The sequence below is a fragment of the Nicotiana attenuata genome, unplaced genomic scaffold (genome assembly GCF_001879085.1).
Source record: "Nicotiana attenuata strain UT unplaced genomic scaffold, NIATTr2, whole genome shotgun sequence".
Taxonomy (NCBI): Eukaryota; Viridiplantae; Streptophyta; class Magnoliopsida; order Solanales; family Solanaceae; genus Nicotiana; species Nicotiana attenuata.
Genome location: NW_017671567.1, coordinates 4,585 through 15,073, shown reverse-complemented (window position 1 = coordinate 15,073; position 10,489 = coordinate 4,585).

The window sequence follows — 10,489 nt, the reverse complement described above, 5'->3', positions numbered from 1 at the left end:
ACTGAGTTTTTCTCCCAATATACATGGAATTAGGGGATGATCTACCTATCAAATTAAAGATCTATGAGTCTAGTTTCCAACGCATTAAACCGTTCATCAATACGACATCGGAGTAGAGAGATATTGGCATTTTTGCGAGACTGCACAAGCTGCTAGGTGACAAGTAGGTGTGTCACCTACTTGGTTAAATGATAGCCCAAAAATAGGAAATTTCGGGTCGGCCAAAGAGCCCATTTAAAGGGTTATCTCCTGCAATATAACCCTCATTATATATCACAAATAACCAGACCTAAACCCCTGCAAACTTCCTCCCAAAAATTATCCACAAACCCTAATCGATTTTCCCTCTCTTTCAAGTTTTAATTGGGGGTAAAACCTAGAGTTTGAAGAACCAAGGGAAGGGATGAGTTATCCAACAAGTAAGGTGAGTTTACTACTCTTTTTCATACATTTATTCTTCTGTGAATTCATGGTAATTCGTTCTATACATGTAAGAACTCACGGGACGGTGAGCGGAAGCCGTGAGTTCGAGTTATTCACTTGTAGCGGACTGTTTTGTGGACTATTTTGTGTTGCTGTTGGGCTGCGTGTTTTACTACTATTTTGTGGAGTTTTGGAGGAGGAAGGATGTGGAAAAACACCATATAGATATAGGGTTGTGGGCTGGTAGTTCTTCATAACATTTCCGGGTCGTTTGACACGACTACGGTGGCCGTCGTATGTATGAAGTGATTAGGTTGTGCGTGGACTGTTTTGGGAGGCTCAATATGATTATTATTGATGTTGTTTGGGCTGTTTGGTGATTGTTTGGAATTGTGTGAAGTCATATATATAGGGGAGGTGCTGTCCGTTTCATCGTAAAATAGGTTGTGGTCGATACATAATAGTTATGACGCTTGAGTGATAACTACAGTATCGTTTCTCTTATTGTAGACTAAGGAGTCATGAAAATTGCATAGCTTGAGATTGGGGCAGTATATACAAGGTATGTTAAGGCTCTTACTTCTTTCTTTTGGCATGATCTAAAGTGACATGAACATAAATGGTATGCTAATTCATAACGGATCTACTCCTAGAAACTAAGGTGTTCCATGTTGTTCTTTCCTTATAAAGTTATTCTAAACAAGTGGTATGATCCTTAAATCCTACTAAGGTTCATATTGATGGTAGGGATGTCCATAATGTTCTTAAGTCACTCCAAAAGGTTTAGAACTTGATTCCATGAGTCGAGCATACATTATATATATGTATCTATTTTACTCTACCGAGTCGCGCTATAGTCGGCCGGGTATGGCACCTATTGTGCAACCACTGATCAGTTGGGTTTACCGAGCTCCACGTGGCCGGGTACATTTTTACCGAGTCCTCTTTGAGGCCGGGTATGATATGATGATGATGATGCCCACAGAGGCGTATGTTTTTAAAAGTTTATGTATCTATATGTATTATGCATTTCATGTCAGAAGCCCCCAGAGGCACTCAGATGTTACAGGTTGTATCTCCTCTATCTCTCTTTATATTACTGTTCTTATTTATGCTTTCCTGCCTTACATACTCGGTACTTTATTCGTACTGACGTCCCTTTTGCCTGGGGACGCTGCGTTTCATGCCCGCAGGTCCCGATAGACAGGTTGAAATTCCTCCTAGTAGGCTATCAGCTCAGCGAAGGTATTTGTGTACTCCACTTGCTCCGGAGTTGCCTATTTGGTCAGTATGCTTTGGATATGTATTGATTGGTATGGCGGGGCCCTGTCCCGACCTTTATGATTTTATGTACTCTTAGAGGCTTGTAGACAGATGTCAGGTGTATGGATACTTGTATGGCCTTGTCGGCCTATGTTTTGAGTTTACAAATGGTCATGTCGGCCTTATAGGCCCGTATGTCACATGTATAAGTTTGTATATCATGCTGGGTCATCATACGTTAAGTATTCCCTTATGTTTTATTCTTGTTATCTCATGAAGGGTTTTCTAGCTCATTTACCCATGATAGTATGATAAGAAAGATATGTTACGTTGGTACTCTGTTGAGTAAGGCACCGGGTGCCCGTCGCGGCCTTCGGCTTGGGTCGTGAAAAACTTGGTATCAGTTCAGTTCTGTCCTAGGGAGTCTACAAGCCGTGTCTAGTAGAGTCTTGTTTATGGGTGTGTCGTGCACCACACTTATAAGCAGGAGGCTACAGGGCATTTAGGACTGTCACTCTTTCTTTTTACTCTAGATCGTGTGGTAGAGCTCAGTTGTAAGAATTCAAACTTCTAAATTCTATTTTATCCGTAATACGATGATACCTACATCGAGAAAGATAGTTGTTAGAGATTGAATGTGGCTCTGGAAGAGCTGAGTTAGAGGAACTCGATTTTGCATCACACTGATGATGAGTAAATGTAAGTTCTTCAGCAGATCATGTGTCTACTAAGATGTGTGAGCTTCTTGAGAAGGAGCCCCAAGGCATGGATATCTATCCACCCATATGGTAAAAAGCAACAAGAGAATCAGAAGGTAGATACAAGTTTCAACAAATAAAAGAAGCAAGGTGGCGAAGGTTACGAGGTACCAGTTAATGAAGGTTCAGTATTTACAATTCAGGCAGAGAAATACATGCATTCTGAGATACCTTGAACAGTAACAGAGTTATATAGAATTGACCAGACCCATCTCAATTATGCCCTATGGGAGCTGACAATATAATTTAAGAGAANAGAGAGAGAGAGAGAGAGAGAGAGAGAGAGAGAGAGAGAGAGAGAGAGAGAGAGAGAGAGAGAGAGAGAGAGAGAGAGAGAGAGAGAGAGAGAGAGAGAGAGAGAGAGAGAGAGAGAGAGAGAGAGAGAGAGAGAGAGAGAGAGAGAGAGAGAGAGAGAGAGAGAGAGAGAGAGAGAGAGAGAGAGAGAGAGAGAGAGAGAGAGAGAGAGAGAGAGGGGGGGGGGGAGAGAGAGAGAGAGAGAGAGAGAGAGAGAGAATTTTAGGCATCCCGGAGAGCCAGTGAAATGAAGCAAGGGGAGCTAAAAGTGAAAGGACGTTTTGTTGAAGTTTTTAGAATAAAGTGATAGATAGAAATATTAGTCGGAGGATAAGAAGAGAGTAAATGAAATATTATGAGTAAGATGTGATAAATCGGTGATAACGGTAAATCAAAATATGACAGAATGATAGAGTCTATAGTCAAGTTAAGGAAAAGAAAAAAGGTGACAGGCCTTAAGACAATAATAAAGTATAGGCCAAATGTCATATCCTCATTTCGAGAAATGAGTTGGTGAGTCCAACGCGATTACCAGAAGGCTAAGTTAGACCCCCTGTAGTAACAAAAATTATTATGGTCTTGTAGACAAGATAAAATCGAACATGAATTAGGGACCGGAGGATTTGATAATGGTCGACATCGTGAGAATTTCAGAGATCGTGCTCCAACAATAATAGAATAAACAACAGACGAATAACCTTTAAAGTTCATTTAGGAAGTCGTTTGCCTAAAGCAAGCACTCTGAGCAGAGTTAGTCTTAAGGGACTATGTGTGCCAGTTTCAGTAGGTGACACCTTCGTGCGTAAGAAATTTAGTTATCCCTAGTACAGAAGGTTACCATAAGGCGATTAAGGTTCATTGATAATGTGAAAAGACGCCAAAGATGAAGAGGTGAAACATCTATAGGTAGATCGTCGTAGTAGTAAATCTTAGTACTCCCCTAAAGGGGGGAATATGGTGTGATATAGTATTAAGTCGGAGTTAAGCGGTTCAGGTAACTATGGAATGGTAAAGGAAGAATGTGGTAAAAAGGAGAAAGGAATGATGTTGCGTTTATTCAGTTCCTACAGATATGTTGCGACTCCAGAACATTATACAAACATTACACCAGGGAGAGGCAGTAAAAGTTTCCGGCCAGGATGTTATTGATAAATAAGTGTGAATGGACACTTGATACATCAGGAGCTAGTGGCGAGAGAATAGGTTAAGACAAAGGATATATCCCAAGAGAGATTATGCAGAATATATATATGAGAATGGACCAACGTGTAATTAGTAGTTGATTCAGGAAGAACCCGGTTATGGCTAGACAAGAGGTCACAGATAAATCAACAGATCATGCAAGATAAATCTATTGAACCACAGCATAGTGAATTCAATCTCGCAGATACGAGATCACAATCATTTGAAAAAAAATTCAGATAGGAGTTGAGGCAGTTAAAGGTATCCTTTTTAAGGTTTATGAAAATAAGAGAAAGTGCCATAAAAAAAAAATTGAGCTTAGAAGTAACTCTACGAGCACAAAGGCACGAATTTATGTAACTAAGGATTATTATAGGCGAGTAAGAACAACGAAAATTTCCTTCGGGTGTACGATATATCAAGCTCGCAACTTTACAAGAGCTAGAAGGTCTCCCTAAGTACTACAATGAAAGACTAGCTGAGGAAATAAGGAAGAAGGTTTCCACCTAAGCATAGTGAGCTAAAGAGTAAATAATCTTGTAACAACAGTCTCACTACAATATTGTATGTGAGCACGTGATTTTTGCCCTAAGCAAATTATTCCAAAAGTTTCAAATAATTGATTTCTTAATTATTTTACAATTTTTCTGAATTTTTGTTAAATCTTTGCGTTAATTGGTTGCATTTTATATGAAAATACAAAAAATATGCATTGGCATTTAGGGATTTAATTCCACAATTTTAGTATTAATTAGGTATTATTCAGTTTTTAGAAAGTTGCAAGAAAATAGTTTCTTTGAATTGCTAATTATCGCATTTATCTTTAAATAGAGTTTTAAATAATAATTTTAGGAGTTAAATAGTGTAATTAGGTCTTTGCTTTGTTTTAGCATTTAATAAAATCAGAAAAATAAATAAATACAAAAAAATACAAAAGCAAAATAAATAAAAGAAAATACAAAATGAAAATAAATTGAATAAAGAGGATTTAAAGGAGAAGGTGGTCTATGCCGAATTGGGCTAATTATTCTGGTACCAAAAGAAAACTTCCCAACCCACGTACCAAACCCCACGGCCCAATACCCCCATCCGGTCCAGTTTCCCCCCCGTTTTGCCAAAACGACGCCGTTTGGCGTCAATCAATCCTATCCGTCCATTTCCCATGATCCGACGGTCCAGGATCACCCAAGCCTTCTCAATATAAGTGTAATAAAACATGTTATAGATCAGAGACCAAACTGGTCTTCCTCGTACATCACCCCTACCACCACCGCCCCACCGTGTCGCCGCCGTCCTCCGCCATCCGCCGGCGGCGGCGGCGATGCTCCGATCAACCCCAAAATTACACCCCAGATTCCCCTTCTCCTCCTTTACCTGAATCCACTGTCCTTTGCTTTCAAATCTTACTGGAACTCATCGAATATCCCTTTAAAGTTTTCCGGCCAAGTCGCCGGTTACGCCAAATGGTCCCAAACTCACACCACAGAACCGCCTTAACTTCCTCTACCCAACCCCCATAGCCACTTGTGTCGAACATGGCCGGAATTGCTCAAATATCCGATCAAAAATCCGGCCAAAACCCTAAATTCTCCAAACCCCACCAAATTGATACCACGTGACCTCTTCACTTCCCTCATGAGGAATTTGTCATCATTAGCATTCAAATCTCACCGGAAATAGTCGAATTTTGAATCTGAAGAGCTATGCGACTTTAGTAGTTGTACAGATGAGTCCTCTTCCCTTTTGTGTTTGATTTTCTGTGCTGTTAAGATTAGATTAGTTTCTAATTAGTGTGTTAGGTTTTAGATTAGGTTTGTAATTACTGGTTCTGAAATCGGATAATTGTTTTGTCTAATTCTCCCCATGTTAATTGTATAGCTTAGTTCTCCTCACCTGATTAGTGTTCCCATGTCAAATGTTTTGTTTCGTTTTGATCCTTTATCTGGTTTAATTCTGTTTTGTGATCTCCATTTTGATTGACTGTCAGTTCGACCCTGTGTTTATTTTGATTAGGGAATGCATGTTTATGACTTAGTTTAATTTTATTGGAGTCACTCGACATGTTCAGTCGAATTAGTGTAGTTTGACATAGGGATTAGCATTTCTGCCTCTGTTTAGTGTAGTTAACAGTCGTTGTTGATTTGATAATCCAATAATTTGCTTATTAAGCCTATTTTCTTTTGATCAGTTTCGATCAATCTTGGTGTGTATTGTTTGTTTCAGTTTAATATGTTTTAGTACTTCTTTTGGTTAATCAGTGATTGCTGTTAACAATACTTCAGTATAATGCCCGGTTCAATTAGTTGTTAATTAGATGAATTTGGCCATAGCAGATGGATTCAATTAGGGTAGAAAGAGGACTAAAGTCATTTGGGACTATGATAGTAATTTCAGGAGGTTCAAAGGGTAGTTTAGGCATGGAAAAGGGTACTTTTATCAGATTTGGTAATTTTTGAAGGGGGTTAAGGATAGAATAGGGATTGTAATAAGTATTAGAACCTTCTAGGATGGACTATAGTATAGGTTCTAATAAACTTAAGGTAGTTGCTTGTGTAACAAGTCAGAAAATAAAGGGTAAACACTGAAATTAGAATAGGGACTAAGGGGTAAAAGGAAAATCTGAAATTGGACCTTAAGTTCACCTATAAATAGGCATTCATTTGCCTTGAGAAAAAAGTTTTTTCAGCCTAAAGTTCCCCCCCAAAAGTACTCTCTCTAATTTTCCAGATCTGAGACAGAAAATTCAAAAAAAAAACTAAAAAAAAAATAATTAGAAAAGCATAACAGAAACTCAAAAAAAGGGGTACTGTTCTATTGAATTTCAAGCTAAGTTCGAGATTTGGTGATTGAAGTGCATCCTCTAGCTTAGGGTTGATTGCTGACTTGTTTCTGAAGCTCCTGGGTCAATTTCGAAGGGTGTTTGGATTCGTTTAAGCCTGTTTTAGCTGTTTTCAGTAGTTGTTGTTCACTTACTTCCATTTCTGGGTCAAATTAGTCCAAACCTATTTGCTGGTTGTTTGATTCTGCTGTTGGAACTGCCTTTGCTGCTGCTAGCTTACTGCTTAGCTGACTTACCTCTTCTTCATTTCTGTTCCAATTCCAGGTATATTCTCAGACTCAAGAGATACTGGAATCATATCGCATGTATGAATACATTGAAGTCGAATAATGAAGAAACTACTGCTCGCTGTTGTCTAGCTCAGCCTTTTGGTTTATTTGATATATTTAAGCAATGTTTGAAATGTATTAATTAGGACTTCATGGACTGCACTGGATTGTATGGACGTTTAATCTCCTAAACACATGTTAGATACGTATTGTAGCAGTAGTTGAGATTCGAATAACTTGGCATTTTATCAGACTGTGAATTGTATTTGTGCAGTCAAGGTCCGGTCTTATTAGTGTGTTATGGAACATTTGGTTAAGCATAGACTAAAATGATCTCTACGTCGGTTTTAACCCAGCGTTTGCCTTTCAAAAACAGATGCCAATTACAGTAGTTTCGTGTTATTTCTCAGTGAGCTTTAACTACGCTAGTCTAACCATTGGATTTTGCTAATTGTTTTGTAAGTCTCATTAGTTTAGCCCGATCTGATTACAAATTATCAGAATTGAGTTGATGTTGGTGAAACTGAACAAATCTGGAGTTAGATTCTAATGTGTAGGATACCTGGCCCAGTTATTTCTTATATTAGGCCTGCGTTGAGGCCCAAGGCAAATAGCCGACCCTGAAATGGTAGTTTTGGCCTTTCTTCTACTGGGCCAGATTTGAAGCAAATATATTAAGGACTCTTGTTCTTTCAAATCGTAGAATTAGTTTAGATATAAGCTTTGGGCCCGTTAATTAAAGCCCTTAGAGACAATCCCTTAATAGAGAACCGTAGCCTCTTTTAGAAGGCCTCAAATAAAATGAGGCGCGCCGCGCCAAACAAGAATACGTGAATTGCATGGCCCTCTTTAAAATACTTACATAAAATATTTTAGATCTCGGGACGTGCCGTTTAGCGAATTTTCACGGCCTTCCCCAAAGATAATAACACGCTACTACTTAGGCGTATTTTAAATAAATTTACCTTCCTAAATACGGGTGCACATTTATGTGACCCAAATCCAAATCTCACGGACTCGAAATGTGTTGACAACCACGGTGCACTGGTGCGACTGGTTCAAGACGCATTTTCACGACGTTGCAATTCTTTAAAAATGAAAAATATAAATAAAAGCGGTTTATTATAAAGGGCACGTAGGTTAGAACATGTTTTAAAATCAGGTAAAAGCAACATACAACAGTAGAGCGACCGTGCTAGAACCACGGAACCCGGGAATGCCTAATACCTTCTCCCAGGTTAACAGAATTCCTTACTCGGAGTTCTGGTTTGCGGACTGTTAACAGAGTCATAATTTCCTCGGATCGGGATTCAACCGTGACTTGGGACACCATTAATCTCCCAAGTGGCGACTCTGAATGTTAATAATAAATCCGTTCCGATTGTCACTTCAAATTGGAAATAACTCCCTTTATTATATACCCTTCCAGGGTGTAGTAAGTAAAAAGGAGGTGTGACAGCCTCTGGCGACTCTGCTGGGATCGAACCCAGAATCTCTGGTTCAGGGTTCAGAATTCGAGCTTAGATATATTGTTGTATTTGGCTTTATCTGATTTTCCTACATGTTTCATGCTAAATGTTGCAAAATGTTGCTTTTTACTGCTTTGATATTAATCTGAAATTGTATATAAACTGTGCCGAAACCTTTCTCTTCTCACCTCCGAGGATGTGCTTACTGGTTGAGACTCCTATTCTGTTAATGTCATACCCTGAAATAAGAAAGAGGCCGGACAAGTTACTAAGCCGGATGCCTTTTGGTTCCCGGTACGTAGCCCCCCTCCTCGACTCGAGTTGTCCGGTCGTGTACCAATCTAGAACACATACCAGGTTTTGAACCTAGAAGAACTTGACTTCATGCCGGATCCCTAGTCGGAGCGCTTATCTGCATCACGTTGCATTTTGACTTAGGGACTCAACACAGGGGTTGGGTCCGTCTAGGGCAGGTGTAACCGGAATAATGGACCATCCTGATGCATCCTACTTGTGCATTTATCTGTTTTGGACTCGCATGCTGACCGGCTTTGAAATATCTGGGCAATATGAAAAAAAAGAGAGAGAAAAGAGAAATAGCAGTGTGGAGAGTTAATTACCTATACTAGAAAAAACCAATGGCCAAGTAGTGCCGAAATGCTGCTGGATTTTTTTTAGAAAATGAAAAAAAAGAAGAAAAGTAGTTGTTTTTTTGCTAGTGGAAAGAAAAACAAAGAGAGTTTTATTTTTCAAATTAGTTCGTTTTATTTGCCACTAAAAAGAAAATATAAAAAGAATCTTGCTTTCAGAAAAAGTTGTTCGCCAACAAAAACCAAAAAAAAAGTTATTTTCAAATTAGGGATGTTTTCAAAATAATTAGGTTTAGTTGCCCGAACTACGCTGGTTGATTCTCACCGGATGTGAGATACGTAGGCAACCCTCATGCGGTCCAACCTCCCCTTTTGCAAAAATGGCCAAAAAATGTCAATTTTATTTTGTTTTTGTTATAATAAATCAGGTGATCCGTTTTGCCAAAATAGCCGAATTCCCCAAACGGGCGCTCGGAAGGCTGTTTGTGCAAAAACGGCATCTTAAGTCATTTCCAACGGTCAAACGGGTAACGCCTTAAAGTCTTCTCCCCGAAGTGCTGAAAGGCCGTACTGCCGAAACCCGGCCGTTTGTTTTGAAATTGGAAATTGACGAAAATAAGTGCAAACTTGTTTATCTTTTTTAGGACAAAGAAGTTATTAAATTCCACCTTAATAAATGTGCAGGATGAGCACGACCCAAAATGAACCCTTTTCAATCATGCATAAAATCCCTTTGGAGTTACGTCTATGGTGGAACGATTTGGGCAAAGAAGGGCAAGATGCGGTCAAGAAACATTTGAAAGGGCTTACCGGTTTGCTTGATATTGCGCCCCGGGGAGATATTATTAGAGCACTGGTTACATGTTGGGACCCAGCACATAATGTGTTCCATTTTTCGGATTTTGAGCTTACCCCGACATTGGAGGAAATAGCTGGCTACATTGGAAAGGATGAGCTATTAATGGCCTACTTTAGTCAAAGCTTAAGTGGAGCGGCGTTGGAGTGGTACACAAGACAAGATCATGCTCGGTGGTACACCTGGGATGACTTAGCTCAAGCTTTTGCATGTCATTTTCAGTACAATCTCGAAATCGTCCCAGACCGTCTGTCACTGACCAAAATCGAGAAGAAGCCCGAAGAAAGCTTTAGAGAATACTGTTTCCGATGGAGAGAGCAAGCAGCAAGGGTTGATCCCCCGATGAAAGAGAATGAGATGGTGGATTATTTCCTTCAGGCTTTAGAGCCAACCTACTATGGCCATCTGGTGTCCCTTGTGGGGAAAACTTTCAACGAAGTCGTAAAGATGGGAAGCATGGTAGAAGAGGGTCTCAAGTCCAACAAAATTATGAGCTACTCAGCACTCAAAGCACACGCAGGCCATCAAAGCGCACCGGAGGATATG